This window comes from Meles meles, chromosome 21 (assembly GCF_922984935.1).
Source record: "Meles meles chromosome 21, mMelMel3.1 paternal haplotype, whole genome shotgun sequence".
Lineage (NCBI taxonomy): Eukaryota > Metazoa > Chordata > Mammalia > Carnivora > Mustelidae > Meles > Meles meles.
Window position 1 is genome coordinate 15,688,363 of NC_060086.1, and position 26,163 is coordinate 15,714,525.

Consider the following 26,163-nt stretch of genomic DNA (forward strand, 5'->3'; position numbering starts at 1 on the left):
AGGTGCTCAGGAAGGGAGACCTCCCCCAGCCCACTGTGTCCTCCCCCTCATCCTGGCAGAGAAGCCTTGCCAGAGCTTTGGGCCACGTCCCTCCGTATCAGATCATTACTGTGAGAAACAGCCCTATCTGCTCGTTTCCTCTGGGCTGCTCCAAACCTCTCTCTCCCACCAGCTCCCCTCCTCTCCCATCAACCCCATGGCTGCACCAGGCCTCCCTGCCAGACCCTCCCCCTCTCCGCAGACCCCCGACCCACTTCCAATGCCGGATTCAGGGTTCACAGGCTAGGGCTGAGGTGTCAGGCCGCTGTGAGTCACTGGCGTTGACCACGTGGAGCCAGGGGGCAGGGCAGGATGACAACAGGCACTGCAGCCCCCCAGGGTCATGGGGACACCTACACAGAGATGCTTACACACATGTGTGCAGAATGTGGACATCCACAAAGCCAGAGGTAGTGGGGGGAGGACAGGAGAGGCACAGGTGGGGAGCCTCTCGTTCACTTGATCAGAAATCTGAGGAAAAGCTGCTGTTGTCCCCATCACACAAAGAACACAGAGAGGTTAAGTGACTTGCCCCTGACTGCACAGCTGGTTAGCAATGGGGTCCGCAGTGCAGTGCAGGGACCCCTGCACTGGTGGCAAAAATAGGGGCCAAAGGCCAGAGGCAGGAGTAACGTCTATGATGGGAGGAGGCAAGAAGCAGCTCAGGCCAAAAAGCAAAGCCGTGGCAAGGAGGGGCCAAGTCAGGAGCCCTGCACCGACAGAGAAGGGGTCCCCAGGGCCTGCAAGCCAGAGAGAGGCCAGAGGCGGGAGGCACCCCGAGGCCCGCCCACTTCTCCTGCTCATTAGAGCCAGGAACCCAGGATACGCATTCCACAGGGAAATGAGAAAACAAATTAAGACCTATAGCAGCAGAAATGCAGCCCTGTGGCCGGCCAGGCTGCCAGCTGAGAGACCAAACCGCCAAGGAGGGGCTTCAGGGAGGCTGGAGAGGGAGAATGGGAAACCAGGACCCCAAGAGAGCTGTGGAGGAGGGGGAGGGGCTGCTCCCTTTCCAGGGCAGCCCAGAGGTGGGCAACTTGAGCCTGGACCCTCTCTAGCAACACCCCCCGCCCCCGCCCCACAGGTGGTGAGGGCAGCCTGCTCTTCAGGGAGGGGAAGTGGAGACACCTCAGGGTCCACCCTGAGCTGGGCCCACTGTAGGCAGCAGAAGCCAGGTATGGGGGAAGGGGAGGCCCCAGGAGGGTGTCCTGGGACGGGTTGTGACTCTTTCCACAGATGCCAGCATGTGACCTCACGGCCAAGGTCTACTGCCTGGAAAATGGCAGGCAGCATGTCAATATATAGCCAACAGGCGAACTCTTCAGTGAGAACGTCTGTGAGGCAACAGTGGTCATGGTGGGCGAGAGCACAGGCCCCAGTGCCCACCGTGATCTTCCTGATAACAAGGAACCGACTCAGCCAGCACACTCCTTTCTCTTCACCACTGCTTTTCCTGCCTGGAATGCAGACATGATGGCTAGAGGAGCCGCTGCCATCTCGAGGCCATGAGGACAAATGCTAAGAATGTCAAAGAAGTCTATGTGGGGTGATGACTGACAGCTTCCTTGGGCTGTGCACCAACACTACAGCCACCCTATATTTCCACGAGAAAGGAGAACCCCTATGCGGGGCTCAATCATAAGACAGGGTCTCCGTTTCATGCAGCCAAACCAAATCCCTGGCTGATGCAGCAGAAAATAATGCTGAATTCTTTTACGAAGAAAGTTACCTTCAATGTAATTCTTTTCAGGGCTTCTAACTACATCAAAAAGAAAGTCTCGGTTTGGGACTGGTAAGTGTTGAACACCTCTACACACTTGCTGTTCTCCCTTTTTAATAAAGCAACAGCAGGCCTTGGGCTCCAAGCCTCCCCTGGGCTACAGCATCCGACTAGAATTTAATAACATTGTTTTGTTTCCACTGAATTTATTTTTATGATTATGAATTCTATTTATGGCAAAGGAGGCTTGTTTTCCATTTGTAGTAGTGCTATAAAACTTCCCTTTTAAATAAATGTATTTATTTAAGTTTTTTAAAAGTGAATTTACTTAAAGAAAAACAGCAAGAACACAGAGGGAATGTGGGGGCACGTGGGAGGCTACTGCCCAGCCCCACACTTCTGCCACTGGGGACAGTCTGCCCCTGGGCCCTGTGGGGGAGGCCCGCCCTCCGACACGAGCTGGGGACACAGTCTCTGCAGACTGTCCAGCCTGGGGCAGGGGGCGGACGGCTGGACCCCTGGTGCTGGGAATCTCTAGGCAAACGGAGCCTAGAGTCGTGGGCTGGGCAGTCAGGCGATGAGCCATGGCCAGGGGTTTGAAGCTGTCCTGGTAACCAAGCCACTAACTCAAAGTCCCAGGTTCCTTCCAGCCCGACTTGTGAGGCCTGACTTCAGAAGCGGGGCTCGAGCAGCTGGAGTGACCTTTTGCTAATTAGCTCGGGCTGTTTGCTCTGCAGCCTGCCAGCTGATCTCCGGACAGCAGCTCTAACTCCAGCCACTGCCGCCTGTCACCATCAGGCAGATAAATAACTCTGCTCTGGGAAGGTGGGGAGGGAAGGGGGACTTTCGGAAGGCTGGGGGAGGGGCAGGACGTGCAAGAGAGAAGGTGGGTGGCTGTGGGCAAGTCACCCGTGTGTCATGCCAGCCTGTCCTGGGGAAAGCATCACCCCCACTTCCCAGAGAAGAAGACTGAGGCCTGGGGGCAGGGGTCTTAGAGTGGAGGCTGGGCTCTACCCTTGCTGACCCCAGCCCCCAGACCCCATTTCCCCAGCATGCCTTCCATGGCACTCAGGGGCCCAAGGTGGGGCTGGCCATGGCTCTGTCCCTGGTGCTGAATACAGCACCAAGCCCAGGACTGGGTGGGGGCCAGCAGGTCACCTGGGGTCATCAGAACACACAAAAGCCAGCCTCCTTCTGGCCTCTTAGTCATTGCTTCAGTAAAGCAACTTCCAGGGACAAGGCCTCAGGACCAGGAAACGGAGGAGGGAGGGAGGCAGGAATAGAACTGAGAAAGTTCAACTCGCTGCAAGATAAAACGTTGTGTCTGTGCGGGATCTCGGGAACAGTGCGCCCCACACCCACGTTCCTGAACCACCATGTCGTGTCCACACGCCTCTGCTGGACCCTGCAGGAGCCTCAGGCCATCTGGTCTCCCACCTGCCTCCTAGGTGGGCCAGGCTGGGAAACATCCCTCCATTCATTTGGTGCACACTCGCTCAGCGACTGCCACCGGCCAGACTCAGGAGGCGCAGAACACGCAGCCCGGAGGTGAGGGAGAGGACGGAGACAGACAGGTCTGGGGCCGACGGGGGGCTGAGGCCTGCTGGGCTCCCCCTGGGCTGCAGGGACCCGGGACCAACTCAGGGGAGCCTGAGCGTGGGCTGCGAAGAAGGGAGAGAATAAACATTGCTCGGAGGTGACGTCCCAGAGACTCTGCTGTCTTGTGCTCAGAAAGGGGGCACACCCACCAGCATTTATTAAGTGCCTAATGTATACCGAACAACTTGCACATCCTGCTGAATGCTCACCTTCTGGGAGAGGTTATTACGCCACTTTACAGATAAGAAACAGGAGGTCAGAGGTAGTAGGTGACTTTCAATACTCTACATGCAGAAGTCATCAGAATGGGGTCTATGGGACACCCGTACCACCCCAAAGACAGGCAGAGTGGGGAGACAGGGTGCTCTAGGCAAATGCACAGAGGTGGGAAAGCGCAGGGCTATCACCAGGAGTCTTGGCCAAAATCCTGCTCTGGCTGGCCCATGCCCTGGGGTCAGCACCGTCAAGTCCACCCAGCCCAGCCCCAACTACCCAAGCACCTCTGAGGGGTGCTGTCGGCCTGTGATGGCCCGCCTGCCCTGCTGCTGCGTGGGTCTCTGTGTCCTGGCACGGTCAGAGTTGACCCCGACCCCAGACCACACACGCTGCCCTCTCAGCATCTCTTAGCCTCAGGGGACATCCTTCAGGTCAGTCCTTGGGGACACCCTCATGTTTCAGACAGGGAAACTAAGGCCTATGGAGGAGTAGGTGCTGTTCATTGTCCCATGAAATGAGTGGCAGGGATGGGGTCAGACCCCATCCCCTCACCCCAGGCTTTCCTGATGTCTGCTGAAGGGAGGCAGCCGTCACATGGAACGAACTGTTCGTCCTCACACCCCTTCCCTCATTCTAGACTTGGCGCTCCTAGAGGGATGTGTCTCTCTAGCTCCACAGTGTCTGGCAGATGCAGGCACTCCATGGACGTCTGGAGAAACATGACCAGGCAGCTTCACCCGCCCTGTGACCTAGCCCCTGTCCGCCCTGCAACCCCGTAGCTCCCACGCCCACAGGTTCCAGCGAGCCTGGTCTCCCCGTGAACCTCACACACACTAAGCTTGTCCCACCTCAGCTCTTCTTCCCCAGCTGGTCCCTCTGCCCAAAATGCCTTGCTTTTCTTGTGGTGGGCTCTCCTCCCTCCTCGGCGCTCCCCTCCTGGAAGTCTCCTGCTAAAGCCACGGAGAAGGCTGGGGAGCCGTCTGACACCAGCAGAAGAAGGCATGCCCTTGGAAGTTCTAAGAGTCTCCACTCCTCCCTGTCGCCAAGGACAGAGCCCTGTATTCCCAAACACTCCCTCTCTTGGTCCATCAGAATTGGAAGAGCCTGAGTATCACGATCGCGATGCCCGGGTGCAGCAGGCAAGCGACATATTGCAAAACTCCGAACCCAAAAACCCACATTTCAAGGTATTGAGTCACTGAGTCCCTGCTGGTCGCGCGAGCCAGGACAACCCAGCTCCAACAGATGGGCCACCTCCCAGATAGAAACACCTGCGCCAGAACTGGATTTGCAAACAGAAGTCAGTCCCAGCCCTGCAGGAAGGGCCCCTGATGACGGAGTCCAATGCACAGGTGGCAAGAGGGGCTCTGTGACCTGGGACAGTGCTGAGGAAGCTAACTCCTGGCAGGCCCAGCGCCCCAGGCCATGAGGACACCCGCTGTGCCACCGGAAGGCTGCCCGATGCCCCTTCCTAAGGCGCTCAAGTTGGCATTCTGGGTCACTTTTTCCATAGGAGACCCTGTTAACACACGGGACGTCGTACACTCGGCCTATGACACGCAATGGAAGCGTGCAGCACGGCGCCCAGCTCCACGAGGTGGCAGAGGATGAAACCCACACGGCACCCAACACACCGGGCGGGATGGCGGAGCCCCGACCCCGCTGCGCACCCACTGAGACAGCCCGTTCCTCTGCCCGAATGCCCCAGTGGCTGGGCATCAGCTCCATGTGGGGACCTCTGTTTCCGTGGGCCAGCTGAACCTCACCCTGAGCCCGGCTCCCCCTACGCCTGCGTGGTGACCCCAGCACACAGGTCTTCAGGACCGGACTTTCTGCCCGCGCCCCCCCGCCACCCCCGGGTGTGCTGAGCGCATCAGATGGGCTAGAGCGCCCCTTACCTTCTGGTTAGGGCGCAGCAGCAAAACGGCAAGCCAGGGCAGTATGGGCTGGAGGGTTCCCTGTGGGGGTCATACACGTCTTCTCCACCTTCCAGGACTCAGAGGAACAGCACACGGTCACCCAAGCAGCTGCCACTGCAGGGAGATAGAATGGGACGCCGGTGAGAAGGGTGCAGGGAGCCATCTCAGCTTGAGTAAGATCCCGTGTGCAGAAGCCATGGGGACATCCGTCCTGTGGGCCCCATGCACGGAGAGTCAACCTCCACGTGCACACCAGGGAGGCCCACACCCCTGAGGGCAGAGGGCAGAGAGAGGAGCGGCCTGAAGCAGGATTTTGGCAGGTCAGACAGGCAGGGTGGGGGGGTGGGGGTGCTTGGTCACGGCTGCTGTTTCCGGCTCGGTCCCCCAACTGCTGGAGCCCAGGTGTGTGCAGGGAAACCAGCTCTGATTCCCTGACCTCCTCACCCCCCATGGAGGTGGCCTACACAAAGACCCAGAGCAAGGCCTTTCCCTGCAGGCCCCACCTCCACACCACGAGTGAGCGTCTTTGCTGGGGAGCAGACGGCAAGGATTCCAGACCAGGCACCCGACGACATGGGAGGGCACCAGCCAGGAAGCCGAGGCTCGCACTGCCCCAGCGAGTCCGCCCACGACTGGTTCCCCCACCTGCCTGCGAGGCTGCATGCCTCCGTTTCCTTCCTTCCCTGGAGCAGGCCTGGCAGCCACGCACAGGCTCACCGTGGACCTGGAAACATGCCCCGCTCAGCCACACTCCTGCGCACTGGGTCCCCATTCTGCAGACAGGGAAGTGGAGGCGGGGAATGATGTCCACGTCCCAGGCCATAGCACAAAGGTGCAGTGTCAGACCAAGCCCGGAGGCACAATGCCAACGACTCGCATGGCAGCACGGGATGGGGGAGCAAGTGGCACCTTCGGGACAAGGGGACTCCCCTGAGACCCTGCAGGCCAGCTGGTGACCCTCAGGAGGGCCTGAACAGGAGCCAGAGGGGCCCTTTGCCCCAGCTGTGCAAACCGCCCCTGCCAAGAACCCCCAGGCTCCTGGGCCAGGAGCAGGAACTGGAAGGCAAGAAGGAATCCGTGGTGTGAGGAAGAGCTTGTGTGTGTGTGTGTGTGTGTGTGTGTGTGTGTGCGTGCACACGCACGCATGCAAACGTCTGAGTGAGTGGCACGTAATTACCTGAAATTGTGGTTTAGAAGCAGATGTAAATAACCAAAAAATATGTGGGGATGTGGAGGAATGCTCATCAATTAGAGCTAATTACCTAATAGCTAATTGAAATAATAATGGGCTGCATTTGAATATGCTAATAAGGCCAAACCTGTCTTGGAAAAGGTGATTGGGACAGAAAGAGAGCGTGCTCTCCGCACCCACAGTCCCAGAGGAGGCCCCAAGGCTGAGAACCAGGGCCCAGGCACCTGGACGCCTCTTCCTTCCTTCCCCCTCCGGGCCTTTGCCTGCATGGGTCGCCTGCCTGGAAGGCCCTCTCTCTGCTGCCCACCCGGCCGGGGCCTGCTCTCCTCTCCTGGGCCCGGGAACCTGAAAACGGCCTCCCCGGCCACTACAAGGACCTTCATGAGTGAAGCCAGAGGGGAACAGGGATGCAAGCTTCTTGAGTGCTCACGGTATGCCCAGCCCCGCTTTGCAAAAAATCCCAGGTTTTACACAAGGAAACTGCTTCGGAACCACAAGGCGTGGTTGCAGCCTGGGCAGGCCACAGGAAGGGCCGGGATGCAGGTTCCTGGCCACGTTCAGACCTCACAGCAAAGCTGGGAAGGTGGGACATGAGCCCAGGGTACCACACGTGTAAGCGGTAACCGGGTGAGCGCGGAGGTGCCTTGTGGCCTGCAAGTGGGCTTTGTTCTCAGAACCGAGGGCTAGGTGCCTGGGCTGGAGATCTCACTCTCCACGAGCACCCCATGCAGACCCCCGGATCCCACGTGCTTGCTCACACACGTGAGCACGTCTGTGCATGCACGCACACCCTCCACTCTCCTCACAGGCACACTGGACCCCAGGCCTCCCAAATGCTGGCTCTAGGCAGGATCCAGGTGGTAGCCCAGCACCCACGCCCCACCACCACCGGCATGCGGCCTGGAGGGGCTGAGAGAGGGTGGTCAGGCTGGCAGGTCGTGCCTGGGCTGCTCTGACCCACCGGCCCCTGGATCACGCCCATTCTCACCCTCATCGGCCCAACCCAGGGCATCTCTCGGTGCCATCCCTGGCACAAGCTCCGAGCCCCGTCGACCCGCAGGGCCTGGCAGGAAGCCTCACTCCTTCCTCTCTGGGCCTGAGCTCCTCCTGGAACCGAGTCGGTCTGAGAGCTTTAAGACCACGCTCAGCAACGCAGCTGAGGAAACATAGGGGTCTCAGCACCTTGTCGATAATGTGGGATCTGCAGCGGGTGGGGTTTGGGTAAAGCTGGTGATCTGACACACGGGGCCTCCCTGGCCCTGGGGGGCTGCGAAGTGTAGACAGATCAGGGAGGAGGTTTCCAGGGGGAGCAGCTTGCCGAGTCCAGAAAGGAGAACCCGGCCCTCGGGCCTCATGGCGCAGGGAGCCGCCAGAAAGGAACCAGGCACCAGATGGAACTGGCATCCGAGCACGCTCATGAGTGAGACCACCACAAACCCTGTCAGGCCATGCCTCAGATTTTCCTCTGTCGAGTGGGGATGATGGTGGGCACCTCCCACTGGGTCATAGCCCAGGAGACTGTCTGAACCCACAGGCCTGGGAGCCCTAAAATCTCAGGGAGCACCTGGGCTGGAGGAGCCACAGGCAGGGACCCACCCTGGAAAATGCACACACGCATCTTTTGTATGCTATCTGCGGGCGCACCCATCCAGGAGCCCTATATCCCCATGTGAGAGCTGGGAACACACTCGTGCAGGATTTACAGATGGGAAACTGAGGCCCAAACCCATTGATAGAATTGCTCCTGAGCCAGAGAGCACGGGGATCAGACACACCACAGCCTGAAGCTGGGGGAGCCCATTACACAGACAGGTAAACCGAGGTTCCCAGAGGCCAAGTATAACTGGCTCCATTACACAGCAAGGAGGGGAGGGCGATGGGAGGTCTCCCTTCTAAGGCCTCCCCTCCCCCGCCCCCGCACACCACTGTGGGGGGAGACTGGGTGTCCCTCAGGCTGCAGAGGGAGCAGCTGTTGGGGGAGCAGTGGCCTCGGAGAAGGAGGAAGAGGCAGGAGGGGGGCCCCAAATCCTCCTTCCAGGGAACTAGACTTGCAAACGTCAGGGTGAGGGGTGGGGAAAATGAATGCGCCCAAACTTGACATTTGCATTTCAAACACTTATATCAGCAAAACAAATAACAGTAATTATACCATTTGCATATTTTGTGCAATGATTGTTTGGCGAGGTAAGGAGGAGGGGCTCCTGCTGATGCCAGCAGCTTGGGCTCCCCACAGCTGTGCCTGCCCCACCCACAGGGTCCCCTGAGTCTCCAGCCCGCCCCCCCACCACCCACCAAGGCTGGGCAGGGGAGGACCCCAGCAAGCAGGAAGATGCCCATCCTGGGTTGGGTCGGACTTGCCCCACTACCTGGCCCTGCCTCCTCTCTGAGGAGCTAGGCCCCCACCTGGGAAATGAAAGTGCTGCTGGGTGCCCTGAAGCTCTCCTGGGGCCCCCCAACCCACCTGCCAACCTCAAGTTGTACCACTCACTCCTCCAGGCTCTGTCCTTCCACCACTCCACTGCCTTTCTGTTTCTCCAACACGTCCCTCCCCCTTCCCCAACATGTGGCCACCTCAGGACCTTTGCACAGGTACCTCCTTGCCTGGAAGGCTTCCTCCCAGATCTACACACAGCTGGATCCCCATCATTTGGGGCCCAAGTCCAATGGTCCCTCCCCAACACCCTGATAGGACAGGTAGGGCTGCCCTCACTGGGGCCAAGAACTCCAGCAGGCCTAAGGGGACCTGGAGCCTTGGAAGGCGAGCAGAGGCCACAGCCTGGGACACACAGGCCCTCAGCAATCGTGATACACCCACTCACATCCCCTGCCTGCCATTCAGCAGCATTAGTGAGGCCCCTACTGTGCGCTGGGGACTTGCAATGACACCTGGAGGTGGAATGCTGGGGGGAGAGGGCGGGGGAGAATCCTCCCACTTAGAGGGGAGCCATGGAGCAAGTGGGAAGGTTGGGCAGGCAAGCCTAGCTGCCTGGGGACTTCTTGCGTCTTGCTCAGAATTCCAAGCAGACCCCTCCCCAGCTGCTATGGTGAATGAGCCTTTCGGGGCCCTGAGCTCACTTCTGCCCCCCAGTGACCTTACTCCACCCCAAGGGGTCTTGAGGGAGGCTAATGGACCCTTCCTCCACCGGCCCCTACAAGGCTCCGGGTGGCAGGTCAGGCACAGGGAGCAGGTCCCATGCCGGTCCCAGACCTTCGTGATATCAGTGAGCGTGTGCAGACTCCTACGGAGGGAGCTGGATGGACTCTTGCCACTGGGTGCAGAAGATTCCGTGGCCTTTCCTGCCCTGGGTCCCACCCCTGCCCTGTCTCCTACAAAGTAAATGCTTGGAGGGAGGGGAGGGGAGAAGAGAAGGGGAGGACGGGGAGAAGGCAAGGGGAAGAGAGAAGGCCATCAGCATCACCTCAAAAACTGAAGTGCCAGAGAGGACGAGCCAGGCTCCTGACTGTGCGGGGCAGCGAGGCAGGTGAGGGCTGACAGGTGTGGGAGCTGCCCAGGGAGGGCCCTGGTCTGCAAGGGCGAAGCAGAGGCATGATGGGAGCAGGAGAACTGAAAACCAGCTGTGGCCCAGAGCACAGCTCTGCCAGTCCGATGCGTACCTCGTGTGTGTGTGTGTGTGTGTGTGTGTGTGTACTTGTGTGTTTGAGCATGTGTGCATGTGTTGTGTGCACGTGTGTGCATGTGTGTATACATGCCTGTGCGTGCAATGTGCGTGCATACATGTGTCTGGGGCGTGCGTGCATGCATGTACATGCGTGCCTGGTGTGTTTGTGTACGTGCGTGTTCATGTGTTGTGTGCATGCCTGCGTGTGTGCACAAATGTGTCTGGGGTGATGCACACATGTGTGTATGTGTGTGCCTGGTGTGTGTGTGCATGTGTGTATGCATGCCTGGCGTGTGCGTGGCCTGTGTGCACGTGCACGCACATGTGTGCTGGGCGCAGTGTCTCTGCACCTCTGTGTATTAGAGCGCATGTGTTTCTGAGTCTACGTAGGTGGTGGGTCCATCCGTGCACGTGTTTCCGTGTCTGTGTTTGTGCGTCCAGTCTTGCGCGTGTCTGTGATACGTGCGCGTGGCTATCCGTGCACGTGTGGCTGTGGAGGGCGGGCACTGTGTGTGTGCCGCCGCGTTCTGCTTCTGCCCAGATCAGGAAGCGAGAGACTGGGCTCTACGTGCCCATCCCCCCACAGCTCGGGGAGTGAGGATGGGAAGTGGGGGGGCATGCCCCACCCCCTCAGAGCTGTGAGAAGGAGGGGGCCCTCTGTGCCATGCCACTTCTCTCCCGGCTCTCCCCTGGGAGGGGCCCTACCCAGAGACCACACTGGAAACCCCCTCCCCACAGAGATGCTCCGCACCCTCTCCCGAAGGTGAGCAGCAGCAACAACCACAGAGTGCCTAGCTGCTGGAAACTAAGACCCAGACACACGGTCCAGGGCCTCATGAGGGGCAACTGCAGTACTGTCACTCCGGTTTCCAGATGGAGAAACTGAGGCCCAGAGAGAAGTGTCATCATATGCCCAAGGCCGCACAGATGAGCCAGGATTCGGACAGGGCTGCCTGACCTCTTGCTTTCTGCAGGACGCGCCCGACACACACACTCCCAGCTGGACGGGAGTCATTAGTCTGCCCACTTCGCAGGTAAGGAAACTGAGTCCCAATTACGTTAAGAGATTTGCCCTAGGATGTTGCTAAACTGGGCTCACAGCTCTCTGCTTTCCACTTAAAGTGAGGCAGAGGCAGCTGACGGGACTGTCCCGAAGGTAATTACAGCACCACAGTCCCAGGGCTGGCTGCACTGACTCCCTCCTCCCTTTAATCTCCTCCTACTCAGCCTAGATGTGGGAAGCCAGAGCCCTGAGACTTGGAAGTGCAAATGAGGCCCCTTCCCCTGGTAAAGAGCAGAAGCAATTAACTCCCAGCTTCACACCCCACAGCCCCACCAACTCCAGACGGAGTAAACAGTTAAATATGAAATATTAAGCCATAAAAAAAAGCTAGAGGAAAACAGAATTCAATACTTCTCAGCCCTCAGGAGGGAGACAAGCCTTCCACGCTCAGGAGGAATAGAATAAATCGTAAAAGAAAAGAGGCAGATTTGACCATATAAATATAAGGAAAGGGAGCATAAAAAAATAACAAAAATTAAAAGAGATACAACATACACCGGGAACACATTTGTAGCAAATGTGACAGGGAAATGACACCTATCTTCATTCTGTAAAGAACGCACTCAGATTTGTTAGGGAAACACCAACAATGTATCAACAAATGGAGGGAGGAAGAGAAGCCCAGGACAAAACACAGGTGGCTGATGAATATGTAGGACAATGTTCCACCTCTTGCATAATCAGGAAAATGCAAATTTAAAAGAGATACAGTAAGACACCATTTAGGCTCATCAGAGAAACAATGATCTAAAAACAAAAACCAACCAACCCTCCAGGAAAAAAAAAAAATCTCTAAAGGTAATACCCAGTGCTGGTAAGCTTATGTTGAAACTGGCACAATTCTTTGGGAGTCATTCGGGGATACCAATTGAATGCTTATAAAAGGAGCACAGCCTGCAGCAGACAACTCGCCAAATGGTGAACCTGGCCTTTCCCTTCAAGATCAAGAACGACACAAGGATACGCACTACCACCACTTCTCTCCAACACTCTACTAGTGGTCTCAGCCACTACAGTAAGACAGGAAAAAGAAACACAAATGATACACCTTCGAAAGGAAGAAACAAAACTGTAGCTCTTCCCAGGTGCTACAATTGTGTACATTAAAAAAAAAAAATCCCAAAGAATGTCTAAATACAGTCATGATAAGAGGGCTTACTTAGAGCGCTGGGTATAAAACCCATACACAAACAGGGACTGGATGTGTATACATCTGCAGTAAGTAGAAAATAAACATTTATTAAAAAGTCAACACTGCAAATTGATCCATAGACTCACAGCAACTGCAATCAAAATCCCAGCAGATTTTTTTTTCTTTGCATGGAACTTGACAAGCTGATTCTCCGAGTTCTAGCCGTAAATAACTACGTCGAGCAGGGGTTTCACTCTATCAGATAATTATGATTTATTATGCAGCTGCAGTGATTGAGAGAGTGTGGTCTTCGTAGGAGATTGGGCAAATGAACCCAAGGATCAAAACAGAAAACTCAGAAACTGACCTAGGAATTAACCCTTGATGTGATAAAGGAGGCCCGGCGAGGAAAGGAGGACAGGCCAATACATTAGGTTGTGTGTGGGTGGGGGGAGGGAAAGGAACTTGAACCCCTACCTCACACCACACACAGAATCAATCCCAGGTCGATTGCAGACCCAAACGGGAAAGGAAGAACCACGTATTTTAGAGACACAGAAACATACATTGATGACTTGGACGCAGGGAAGGACTTCTTCCCACCCACGCGCACAAGAATATATTGATAAACTTTACTGCGCACAAATGAAGAATTTCTGCTCTTAAAAATACGCTATAAAAAGAATAAAACCATAGGCCACAAACGTTACTAGGTGGATGTCTTCCTTCCACGCAGAGAGAATGCTTGCTTTCTCACTCGGAATCTGTGAATTCCTACATGTGAATGAATAAAATACAGACACCCCAGGAAGAAGATGGGAAGAGGTCTCGAAATGGCACTTCACAAGCGAAGACCTCCAAACAGCCAAAAAACCCAAACCCCAAAAGATGCTCAACTTCATGATCTGTGAAGCCGGAGAAGCTTCCACAGCCTGGCGACACGGTGCATTGGGGAAGGTGCGAGCCCCGTCCCCTGTGCTGGGAAACAGGGTGGTGCGAAGCCGCACAGCCAGACGGCAGTGATCCCCTTCCCCGGTGTAAACCTGCCACGGCAGCCCTCGCGCGGCAGAAGAGACGCCAAGAGGCTCATCCCAGCCCCAGGCTGGAGACGACGATCCTGGGCTAGTCCTGGAACAGAACACTCCACAGCAATGAAGAGGGACAGACAGCACCTCAGGATGGGGTAGGATTTGTCCCCAGATGATGTCGACCAAAAGGAAGAGGTCAGGTAAGACTGTATGCTGCGGTCACATTTATGTAAATGTCAAAAACGGGCTGAGCCAGGATAAACTGTTTGGGGATGCTGGCTGCCTTGCTCAGGATGCAAATAGGGCTGCGATCGGGGAGGCGTGCTGGGCAGACTGTCTCTGCCTTCACCTTGACACTGATGTCCCCTCAATAATCATTCCTTCTCTTCCTGGAGGTTTTTCTGTTTTCTCCTATACGTACTATAAAAGCCACGGGGTGTAGGAGGAAAGCCCACACCCTCAAACCAACAGTCTTCCTCCTAAGAAACTCTCATAAGGGGGCGCTTGGGTGGCTCACTGGGTTAAAGCCACTGCCTTCTGCTCGGGTCATGATCTCAGGGTCCTGGGATCGAGCCCTGCATCAGGCTCTCTGCGCGGCGGGGAGCCTGCTTCCCTCTCTCTCTGCCTGCCTCTCTGCCTACTTGTGATCTCTGTGGAATAAATAAAAAAAAAAAAGAAACTCTCATAAGGAAATAACTCCATAGAGGAAAAAAAATGTATGGCCGAAGACTTCCACGGCCACTTATTACAGAAAAGGAGAAAAAGGGGGAAGCAGCCTAAGTGCCCTGGAGCAGGAGAATGACTAAATCAATTGCAGCACAGCCTTACTGAACGCGGCCCGGCCATTTCGGTAATGCTGATGAATATTCTGCAACTGGGAAATCGTTCAGGGTCAGTAAATAACCGGACACACCAAGTCCGCTCCCAGACAGACACACAAACATATACCCACATCCACACACGGTCAAGGAAGGAGGTTCTTAGCAAGGCTGTCCGGGGCAGCCCAGACTCGGACAGCCTCAGTGTCCAGCTGTGGGAGATGGGCTGCTCCTTCCTAGAGCAGGTGTCTCCGTGCCGGGGAGGACCACGCAGCAGTGAAGACGGGAAACCCACAAGGCCGAGTCAATGTCACCAGCAAAGCCAGACAGAGCGTGGAGTGTCCTACTCCGCGCAGAGATGGACAGAACGTGGCTGGTGAGCTGACGCCGTGGCTGCCCGGGGAGGGGCCTGGCCTGGGAAGGCATGAGAACAAGAAGGCTTCCGCAGGGGCTGGCCCTTCTGCCTCCGGACCGGGATGCTGGTCAGACCTTGCGAAGATGTGCCCAGCGGTAACCTGCGGTTTGGGAACTTGTTTGTGCATTTCAATTTCTTACAAGGTTTTTGTTTTGTTTATGTTTTTTAAAGATTTTATTTACTTGTTTGACAGAGATCACAAGTAGGCAGAGAGGCAGGCAAAGAGAGACGGGAAGCAGGCTCCCCGCGGAGTAGAGAGCCTGACGCGGGGCTCAATCCCAGGACCCCGAGATCATGACCCGAGCAGAAGGCAGTGGCTTTAAACCACTGAGCCACCCAGGTGCCCCTTGTTTTGTTTTTTAAAGGAGAGATGGATACCGACACTGTGACAAACTCTTGTGTCGAAAGAAAGAAAAGGACATTCTCCAAAGCACAGACGTGCTCAGCGCCCGGCGGCAGACCGTGACTCTTGCCTCTACCCTGCAGCAGCGTCTCCAAACATCCTTCTGGGAAGAAATACAGGGACCTCTTCTGAAATAAAAAAAATAAGTAACAGACTATTTATCATGTATATTTACACGCCTGGCCCAAATCACACGTGTTTGTGCTGATCAGCGCACTGCGGACCCGGACAGCTGCCGGACCCTTCCTCCGACGCGACCCACTCGCCGACCTGCCGAGCAAAGTCAGAGGGAGCTCAGGGCGCGAGCAGGGAAAAGAGACCGCAGCAACCCGAGGCGGGAATTCCCAGAAGGCACTCGCCTCACCGGGGGTATGTAAAGGCTGTAAATTTGATACGTGCTTATTAGAGACGCGAGAATGAGGCTGAGAATTTTGTTTGCTGAAATGAGGCTGGGGTCCCCTCGGACTGTAATTGGGTAAAACTTTGGTGAGATACCGCATTGTATTGCACACAGGACATGAAACCTGCAGCAGGGCCCACGGCAGACACCCTGGAAAAGCCCCTAGGAAGCAGGTCCGGGAGTCCGCCATGTCCCCTCACCCCCTCCTATCCCCTCCTAAAGGCCGTCCAGGCCAGCACCGAAGCCTCAACCCCAGCCCACATCCAGCCAGCCTGGGCGTGTGTCTACTGCCCAGTGCCTCCGAGCTGACCTCCAGGCTAGCGCTAATGGTGATGAGGCAGCATTGACCGGCGCTCAGGGAGCCTTGACTACCTCCCAAGCCTCATCTTTCATCTACCACCAGCCCAACCCCAGGGGGGTGAGGCCTCTCTTGAGACCCATTCTACAGGTGGGGAAACTAAGGAGCAGGAACAAGTCGCTGCCCTCTCAATTCTCACCGCTCAGAAGCCCCCACTCGGCCAGCTGCCTCCTTGTTGGACATGGCGCCCTGTGGGAAGGCCCACGGGCTCCTCATGGTACCCTTGTTCCCAGATCCACAAGTGGTTTGCCGGAGATGACAAATGCCTTACGTAGTCCCAGAAGAATGGGTGGGGCTGGGGGGGGAGGTCACCCCTGAAAAGGGCCTGAAGTCATAGGGAAAATATTGCAAATCTGGCAGATGCTGGTTTTCACAGACGTGTCCCCGGGCCAACTGTCTTCTCACCTGAACCCTTTCAGTGGATACGGTAACAGCGTCAGAGGTCCCAAGGCCAGTGGGAGGGCAGCTGGGATACAAACCCTGACCCACTCCCCGCACCCCTGGGCCCACCCCGGTGCTCCATTCCAGCTTGTGGAAGGAGTGGGAGCTCAGAGAGGCCTGTGGTTTGTGTCCGTCCGTGTGCCCCACTAACAGCCCAGATAACCCCCAGCGGGGGAGGTGGGGGGGGGGAGAGACAGCAGTCCTAGGACTGTCCAGAGCCTCGTCTGTGTTCCGAGGATGGCAATGCAGGCATGAGACGCAGTCCCTACCCCTTCTGGAGCCTCTCAGCATCTCTCTCACCAAGAATGGTGGCAGTGTCTCTCTTCTATACCCCAGGAAGGCCACCTTGTCCCCTTCTCCCTAGCTTGGAGCACACTCTCCCTACCCCTGCTGGCGAGCCCAGGTCACGAAGGGCAATGGCTTCTCCAGGGTCTCAAACTGAGCGTCAGTGGGTGTGATGCCACCTCCTCTGAGAAGCCTTCCCAGGCTGCCCCACCTGAAGGAGCCTCACAATGGCCGCTGGTAGACTGCCCAACCAGGCGACCTCTGCAGAGCCCGGTCACGCTAGCCTCTGCCTCACTTCCTCGCTCACTCACGTCACCCCCACCGGCTGCAGTGCCCTCTCCTCCATGGCTGTGCCCCGGGGTCTACACTAGCTCAGGGCTTAACACACAGTAGGAGCTCAATAAATGCACACCTCATGAGAATACGAACTTTGTCTTGCAGCCCCTAGGCCTGGCACTGGGTAGGCTCTACAAGCTTTGCTGGGGAAATGTTAGTGGGTGAGTGAATGGGGGCCAGTTAAGCCAATACCAGCCAGGCTTTAAAAGCAGGGGCCATGGGGAGGGGCAGGGGGGCGGTGGTGGGGAGAGCCATAGCCTCTCCTATACCTCCGAGCGGTGTCTGCCCTAGACCCGTATCAACGAGCTCGCTCCTGCCCTGCACTTGCATCCATGACCCTTGAGGGTACAACCCAAAGGGGGAGGATGTGGGCTGGCATTGGGAGGGGGCTGGACGGAGCCAGTGGGATCCCCCTTCCTCTGGACTAGACCCGCCCGGGGTGGCAGGCATGGAGGGAACAGAGGCTGCCGGCACCCACGTCAGCAGGAGCATCTGCATGGACCCACTGAGCAATAGCAACGTGTCACAGGCCCGGCCCGGCTGGAAGGTGGGCGCTAAAGTCACAGGGCCGGTCCCTCCCTGAGCGCACCCGGTGCACGCAGGGGACGCTGATGGTCTTCACGGTAACTTGTACCCGCGATGCCTCAGAATACTGATGGAGAAAGAAGGGGCACAGATCCAATGCCGGCTTCTAGGGTCCTTTATGTCCCCGTGTGGAGCCGGCAGCCCCAGCACAGCAAGTATGGGCAGCAGCCACACCCTGGCTTGTGGCAGGGGTCAGGGGGGCAAGAGTCTATTGGAAAGGGTTTTTTTCAGGAATGAATCTTATGCCAGTTCCAATGGGACCAAGAAACCCAAGGGCAGGTTCCAAGGCCTCCAGCCCTGCGGGGTTTGCACCGGGGTGGCCACGGGACCCCGTGGATCAGGTGTGTTGGCCAGCTGCCCTCAACGCCGGTCGAAGCTTGCCAAAGAGCAGCTGGGCCAGCCAAGTGTGGTGGCTGGCCTTGACCCTGTGAGGGTCTCTGCAGGTGGACGGGGGAGGGGGCATCCTTGGAGGGGAGTCAGACAGTGTCCTGTCTCTGGGCAGCGGGAGAATGCTCGGGACCCACTTCCAAGGTCACAGCTCATGCCCACAGAGGATGGACCTGAGGACTGAGAAGCCAGGAATCCCCTCCTCCGTCCTGGCCCTTTGTGACGTACCACGGTTGCCATGGGAACCCTGCCAGCTGAGCCCCGACTTCAGGGCAGAAGGGGAGGAGCCCGCCTGGTCTTGCAGTAAAGGTCCTGGACAATTAGCCAACCGGCAAAGGAAGCAGGGAAGCCGCTTGGCAGAGGCAAAACTCGGCCCTAAGGCGAGAGAGTTCCAAGACTGCGAGGCGGTGGTGGGTGTGGGCAGAGTTCCGCTCCTTCCAGAGGTAGGTGGGTGGGGCCCACAGCTGCAGGGCTAGCCAGGGCCCCCCACCCCAAGCTGGCTCCATCCTCAGTTTCCCTTTCCCCAAAGCGGGATGAGATTACGAACAGGGCTCCTGGCTGCGTCTGTGGGCAGCATGGGCTGGGAACAGGAAAGCACCTTCACATCTTCCTGAAGCCTCGGCCCAGGGGCCCTGATTGGCTTGGCCACCTCCAGCCTGTCACGTGGGCCCCACCTGTCAGCACCAATTCGGGTCTCCCAGACACCTGCTCTGCGCAGGGGGTTGCCATGGGGACGGGTCGCGGGGAGCGTGTGGACACACCTGTCTGTGTTCATACAGAGCTGTGGCCACCGCTGAGATGTCCACACGGGTGTGCGCAGGCTGGGCACACGCCCACAGTCTTGACCACGGTCCCCTCTGGTGCTGGGAAAGGGAGGAAGCCTGCTTTTATTCTCCTTCATCCCCACAACTCCGGGAGAGGGATTCAGGAAGCTTCTCCCCGTTTCCAAATAAAGAAACAGAGGCTCAGAGAAAGCGCTCACTTTATGCAAGGTCGCTGAGTCCCCAGAAAGTTCCAGAGCCGGTGAGGGTTGGGGGCAGGACCAAGAGGGCCCCAAGAGTCCAGTGGAGCACGGCCCCTCCAGCAGCAGACCAGCATGCAGGTCCTGGCCCCGGGCGCCTCCTGCATCCCGCTCTGCGTCTGACACAATGAGCAGCTTGTGCAACACGACTTCCCTTCGCTGGGTCCTCGCAGCCGTGGCCACCACTGACAGGCTCTAGTGCTCCTCGGCTGACTCAGCCCCACTCAGACACCCCGCAACCCACTCCCCTCCCCTGCCTCCGGGCCACAGGGCCCTCCGGCCCAGCTGGGGAGAGAGAAGCACTACCCCAGGGTGGACAGTGAGTGGCCATGAGGACAGAGGGAGGGACCTCGGGCCCGATCAGCACAGACTCGCCTGTCCCCGCAACCAGCAAGAGTGCTATGAGGGGGCCTCAGAGAACTCAGTTGTGGCTGGGCAGGCTGGATGGAGCTATCCGGGTCCAGTGAGCAGGGCTGAGAACTGGAATATGGCTGCAGCCTGGGGGAGGGGGGTGCGCCCAGCTCCCTCGCCTCCAGAAGAAAGGCGCCTTCAGCCTCAGCCCACCCCTCACGTGCAGCGTCCATTTCCTGTCCTCCACTTGGCATACAAGTCACGGTGCAGGTGGCAGGTGGAGAAACTGAGGCTTGGAGTCAGCCATGGCTTATCCAAGGTCACAGAGCCAGGAAACAGCAGACACTAGGAGGGTCTGACCTGGGACCGGGTCACCACCTGCAGTGACAGATGATAGGAGTCCCTGGTCCCAGGACCATCCCCGCCAACCACCCCAGCTGTCCCGGTTGCCCAGGGCACCCATGCACCAGCCCATCCCAGGGCCCAGGGCCCAGGACCGCCGGGCTCAGCAAGCCGACCCTGCTGCTCAGGAATGCAGAATTGGCCTTTAAATACTTCAGTGATTTCACGCCATGGCATCTCCCTCTTCCCCAGCCGCCTGAGGCGCCAGGCCGCGCCGCTGAGGCCTAATGAGCTGTGAAGGTCCATTTTTCAAAGTTAAACATTTCCCGGGCTCCCGGGCCCCAGCCTTCAGATGCAGCCCGGGTGCAGGGCCAAGACAGCCACTGGGGGAGGCTGTCGTCCACACGGATTCCCATAACATGGTCAGCTCCCACGGCCCGCTGATACCCACGGAAAACCTGCCCCAGTAGCCAGCGCGTGGACGCAGAGCCGGGGCAGACGAAGTCTGGGGAGCTGGGGATCCCAGCTCACTGTAACCTTCAGGTGCACACGCCCCAAACCTTCCCCTTTACAGATAAGAAACCCGAGCGGGCAGTGATAAACCCCCTCGTGTCCAGGATCACAGCGTCTTACCCACTCTGCTTCCCTTGGGGTCTAAGATGGGGCCAGGCACACAGCAGGGGCCTAATGAAGGTCTGCTGCCGGGAGACGCTCACTGGACATGCGGGGAACGCAGTGGTAGCCGTGGATGGGGCCCCGGAACCCAGAACCTTGCCCCTGGGTCCGCAGATTGGCCTGGAGTGGAGGGGGGTGGGGAGGGGCTCGAACTGCTCTGTGTGCCAGGACCCCTGCCAGCTTCCACGTGCGGTGACCTGACCCCTGGTCTCACCCCGCCTCTCCAGGGGGTGCTGGTGGAAGGAAACCTGGGTGTGGACTCAGGCAGGGGGGGCGTCAAGCCCCAAATCTGCTCCCACTGGGCTCTGTGAGCTTGGGCAAGCCACTTCTCGGGGGCCCAGGGTCACTATCTGCCATTTGACGTTAATCTCCTCAGCCAAGTCTTCTTGCTCCTATTTCTTCCAGCCCCTGCACGTCCGAACGGATGCTGTCCCTCCTGATCCCCGCAGGTGCATCTATCTGTTATCTACACCGTCATCATCCGTGCACCCAGTTTTTAGCCATGCAACCGTCTAGTCATTCACCCATCCTCTCATTCAACCTTCCACAGTCCACCCACCCACCCACCATCCATTTCATCTGCCCGTCTACACACTCACCACCTCGCCGAGCCACGTGTCCATTCACAGATATACAAAGAATGCGGCAAGCATACAGACTGCCAGTTGTGGGTCAGGGCTAGAGCCCAGTCTCCAAACCCTGACCCTGACCTTTCCATGATGCCAGTATCTTCAAGAGCTCTGGGAACACCATTCTATCCCTGGCTCTGCCTCCAAGCCCTGCCTGCTTGGGGAAGAGCTCCTCTCCCCGACTCGAGATCTCTTGGAGAAAACCGGAAGTTAAGGCACCAGCAAAGCCCCACAGCCCCCACTAACCTGCTTCAGGACCACGTGAACCTGGTTGAGAACCTCAGACTTGCTGCCTGCAATGGGCACGTGATGGCACAGGCTTTGAATTGGGCCCCACCAGGAAAACTGGCGGGCTTGGAGGACCGCAAATGGACAATATGGTTAGGAGATCCAACAGAGCGACTACAAAAAGAGGACCAAGATACATTTTTCCCCCTTGCCAACAGTTCCACGCTTCTCAAGGGTCTGTGGCGCACTGGGTTCCAGCCACCGGCAAAGGTGGGACTAGGCCTCCCTGGGTGAGCCCTCTGCAGATCCCAGGGCAACTGGTTCAGCTGGCAAATCCCAATTATACCAAACACCCAGAAATACGCGTACGGTTCCTTAGCAACCATAGCTATAGGGACTGAGCTGGGAATCTGTGTTTCTCCCTGCATGGCCCACCATGCTTTGGTCCCCTCACTTGTCCATCTGTACTCTCAGCCCCTGGACACATTATATGCCGGGGATAGTGACTGAAATTGCGCTTACTCCAAAGTGCACACACCTGCACACCTACGGTATGCCGTGTGCCACGAGGAGACGCTAAGGTCAAAAAACATTACTACTGAGTCAGAAATGATTACTCAGTCAGAAAAGGAGTGGACTATTGATTAAAAAAAAAAAACAAAAAACTTAGGTGAATCTCTGGGGACTTTTGCTGAAAACAAATCCAATCCCCAGTTTACATAGGATATGATTCCACTTTTAGAGCATACTTGGAAAGACCTCATTACAGAAAGAACGCAGTAGTGGTTACCAGGAGCAGAGATGGGGCTGGGGGCAGAGAGCTAAGAGTAGCTGTAAAGGGCAACGAGATGGAACTTTGTGCCAATGGAGACGTTCCACATCTCGATACTGTCACTGTCCCTATCCTAGTCGTACACTGTACTACAGTTCTGCAAGACGGTATCCCTGTCGGGAACTGCCAAAGGGCATGTGGGATCTCTCTGAATTATTTCTCATGACTGCATGGGACTCTACAGTGACCTCAACATAAAACAAGATTAAGTTCCTATAAATGATGTCATCAAAAATGGATGGTATTTTTAATAAAAGATGTAAGATCAACAGGATTAATACATGGAAAGACCTGAAACTTGATCCCTACTTCAAGCTATAGTTAAAAAATTAATGCCAGTTGGGCCACAAATCTAGCTGTCAAATGTAAAACAATAAAGCTTTTAGAAGATGGCACGGAAGAGCATCGCTGAGAACCTGAAATGAGAAAACATTTTGTTATAAGCCAACAAAAAGCACTAACCATGAAGGATGACTTGGACCACATTAAAATCAAGAACGTCTTCTCTTTTTCTTTTTTTAAGATTTTATTTATTTGACAGAGAGAGAGAAAGAGGTCGCAAGAGAGGGAACTCAAGCACAGGGAGTGGGAGAGGGAGAAGCAGGCTTCCTGCAGAGCAGGGAGCCTGATATGGGGCTCAATCCCAGGACCCCAGGATCATGACCTGAGCTAAAGGCAGATGCTTAATGACTGAGTCACCTAGGCACCCCAAGAACATCTTCTCTTTTGAAGATAGAACCAGGAAAGTAAACAGCCAAGACATCGAATAGGAGAAGATATTTATAACCTACATAATCAAGAATAGACTGTTTATAGACAAAGAATTTCTACAAACGTGGAATCAAGACAAACCGCTCAGTAGGGAAAAAAAAATGGGTAAAGGTTTTGAACAGATGTGCTACAAAAGAGAATATCCAAATAGCCAATCTACTTATGAAAAGGTACTCACCAGGAGGGCTAACGTTAAAAGGACAGGCAAAAATCAAGTGTTGGCAAGGACCTGGGACAACCAGCATTCAACTGCCTCTAAAAGGTGAGGCGCGCTTCTGTAAAAATCAGCACAACCACTTCTGAAAACTGTTTGGTGGTAGCTACTGAAATCCAACATCAGAACAAACCCACAATCCCACTGCTGGGTATCTGTCCCATAAACAGCGAGTACAAGGGTGTTCACAACAATACTGTCCGTAAGCACCAGAGACCAGAAACAAACCAAATGTACATCCATAGTAGACGAGATAAACACGATACAATACAGCATTGTGCCAGCGTTTAGGGACCACGCGTATATATTTTGTTGAACAAAAGAAACCAGCCTCAAGAGAACACATATGGTGTGGTTCTGTTCCTATAAAGCACAGAAACAGGAAAACCTAATCTATGGCATGAAAAATCAGGGAAGTGTTTCCCTTTGAGGAGGAAAGAGGAGCGGTGATAACAGAAGAAGCAGAAGCACCGTGAGACGCGGGTGATGTCTCATTCGTTGATCTAGATGCTCCTTCTGTGAATTCCATCATGTGATAATTTACGGAGCTGCATAGGCTAAGTTTTTCAGAGTTTTGTTTTCCAAAGACAATACCACAGGGTGGGACTTGCGGCATGCTAGAGTGAAAAGGTCACTAAATCCTGTCACCAAAACAACTATAAACCGAGTCAAAACGATTAAAAATAACATTTTCAACATCCGAGAAACTGACCAAAGGCATTTCAGCATGAAAACAGCTGAACTTTGAATAAGACAGGGTAAAGGGGGCGTTCTTGCCTGAAACTGTTCCCATCTCCCCACTCCCAGCTCAGCTGGAGCACCATCATAATAGGGCACCAAAGGGCAGGGAAGGCCAAGGAAACTAGAAGCTTCACTGCCAGAGGCTGATTTGATTCAGAGCAGAAGACAAAAAACTCACGAACAGCAGCAGTGGTATCCGTGATAAGTAGCACTCTCAGCGCAAGGGAATGGGGAAAGCCAGAAATTCTACCAGGCAGAGTCTGTGATCCTGACTTGGGCAGCAACACCCAGTGGATTAGCTGGAACTCTGACAGAGACATGAAATGTGACAGTCGTAGCAATGCTCTAGAAGCTCTCCACGTACACCCAGCTGATGGGCTGTGCACATGAACAGGAGAGAGCAGAGAGGGCCTATGAAATTCCCATATCCCTGGCTTCCTGAGAGCCTGCGGACATAACACAGAGGAGACACAAGAGGTTCTGGCAGAAAGTAAGTACCAGGCAGGCTTGAAAACTGCCTGGTCTTTAAATGTGCTCTTAAACCCACAGGCAGATTCATTGGCAGAGAGTGGAAGACTGACCGGCTCCAGGTGTTTGCACACAACGTCAGACCAATCACCAACTGACCGCTAGGCTAAAGCAGACACAGAGACGATCCTTGGGAAGCCAGAATTCAATACAATAGCAGGACTTAAAATGGGGAGGGGGACAAAACAGAAATATCCACAGTTAAATGATGGGGAAATGGATTTCAATGTTTTAGTCCAGAAGAGTTATTCAAAACCCAGCAAAAATACCAACTTTGGGGTCAAGGATGGGGGAGATCAGAATCTAGAGCTGCTGCAAAATATTATCTACAATGCCCCTGTTCAACCCCAAATTGCAAGACAGGCAGGGAAACAGGAAAGGGTAACACATACTCAGAATAAGAAACAGTCGATAAAAACTGTCCATGAATGTCCCAAGATGTTGCATATAACAAAGACTTCAAGACAATGATCACAAAACTTTTTTTTTTTTTTAAAGATTTTATTTATTTATTTGACAGACAGAGATCACAAGTAGGCAGAGGGGCAGGCAGAGAGAGAGAGGAGGAAGCAGGCTCCCCACAGAGCAGAGAGCCCGATGTGGGGCTTGATCCCAGGACCCTGGGATCATGACCTGAGCCGAAGGCAGAGGCTTTAACCCACTGAGCCACCCAGGCGCCCCCACAAAACTTTTTTTAAAAAAGACAATTATGTTTGACGAATGAAAGTATGGGGGGTGCCTGGGTGGCTCAGCCATTGAGCATCTGCTTTCTGCCTTTGGCTCGGGTCATGTTCCCAGGGTCCTGGGATGGAGCCCCACATCAGTCTCCCTGCTCAGCGGGGAGCCTGCTTCTCCCTCTCCCACTCCCCCTGCTTGTGTTCCCTCTTTCACTATGTCTCTGTCAAATAACTAAATAAAATCTTAAAAAAAAAAAAAGAATGAAAGTATGACAATGACTCAAAAATAGAGAACCCCCAAGAGAGAGATTAGTCAAAAAATGGGAATTCTGGAATTCCAAAGTATGCTAACTGAAGTGGGAACTTCACAAGAGATGGCAGAAGAAAGAATGAGTAAATCTGAAGCAGATCAAATGGAATCACCCAACCTAAGACAGAAAAAGTAGGGAAGGAAAACAAACCAAGCCTTGGACACGAGTGGGACATCAGGGACACTAACACCCATGTGATGGAAGTCCCAGGAAGGGTGGGGGGGGGGAGAAGCAGGAAAAATATCTGAAGAAATAATGGCTGAAAACTTCCCAAATTTGATGAAAAACATGACCCTGACAAATGCAACATCAACAAATCTCAAGGAGGATGAAAGCAAAACCTGCACGTTAGACAAACCACCATCAAACAGCTAAAAGATAAAGAGAAAATGGAGGAAAGCGGTCCCTCCTGTGCAGGGTGAAGATGCACGACTGATGGCTGACTTCTCATCCAAAATTATGGAGGGGAGGAGGCAATGGAGTAGCATTTTCAAAGTGCTGGAAGAAGAAATGTCAGCCGAGAATTCCATATCCCATGAAACTACCCTTCAGACATGGAGGCGAACTAAAGGCCATCACAGACAGAGACTGAGAGAAGGCGGTGCTGCAGTCCTGCTTCAGGAGAAACGCTAAATGGAGTCCTGTAGGCTCTAAGGAGACAATGGCTGATGTAATTCACATCCACAGAGAGAAAGTAAGAGCACCAGAAATGGCAAACGTGTGGGCAGCCACCAGAGTTCATAAGGGGTGCCTGGCTTGCTCAGTTGGAAGAGTGTGCAGGTCTTGAGATCGGGGTTGTGAGTTCGAGCTCCATGTTGGGCACGTGGATAATTTTAAATTTAATAGAATTTAAATAAAATTTTTAAAAGAGTGTATAAATGTCTTTC

At 55.2% G+C, this 26,163-nt stretch overlaps 1 protein-coding gene across 3 annotated transcripts in view; it reads right to left on the reverse strand.

Moving 5' to 3' along the window:
* The window catches only part of ELFN1 (extracellular leucine rich repeat and fibronectin type III domain containing 1), a 65,948-nt gene that overhangs the window by 21,404 nt on the left and 18,381 nt on the right, over positions 1 to 26,163 (reverse strand). For all 3 annotated transcript variants that reach the window (XM_045993655.1, XM_045993657.1, XM_045993656.1), the window contains exon 2: positions 5,473 to 5,607. The gene's annotated coding sequence lies outside the window, so the exon portion shown is untranslated. The remainder of the gene's footprint in view (positions 1 to 5,472; positions 5,608 to 26,163) is intronic.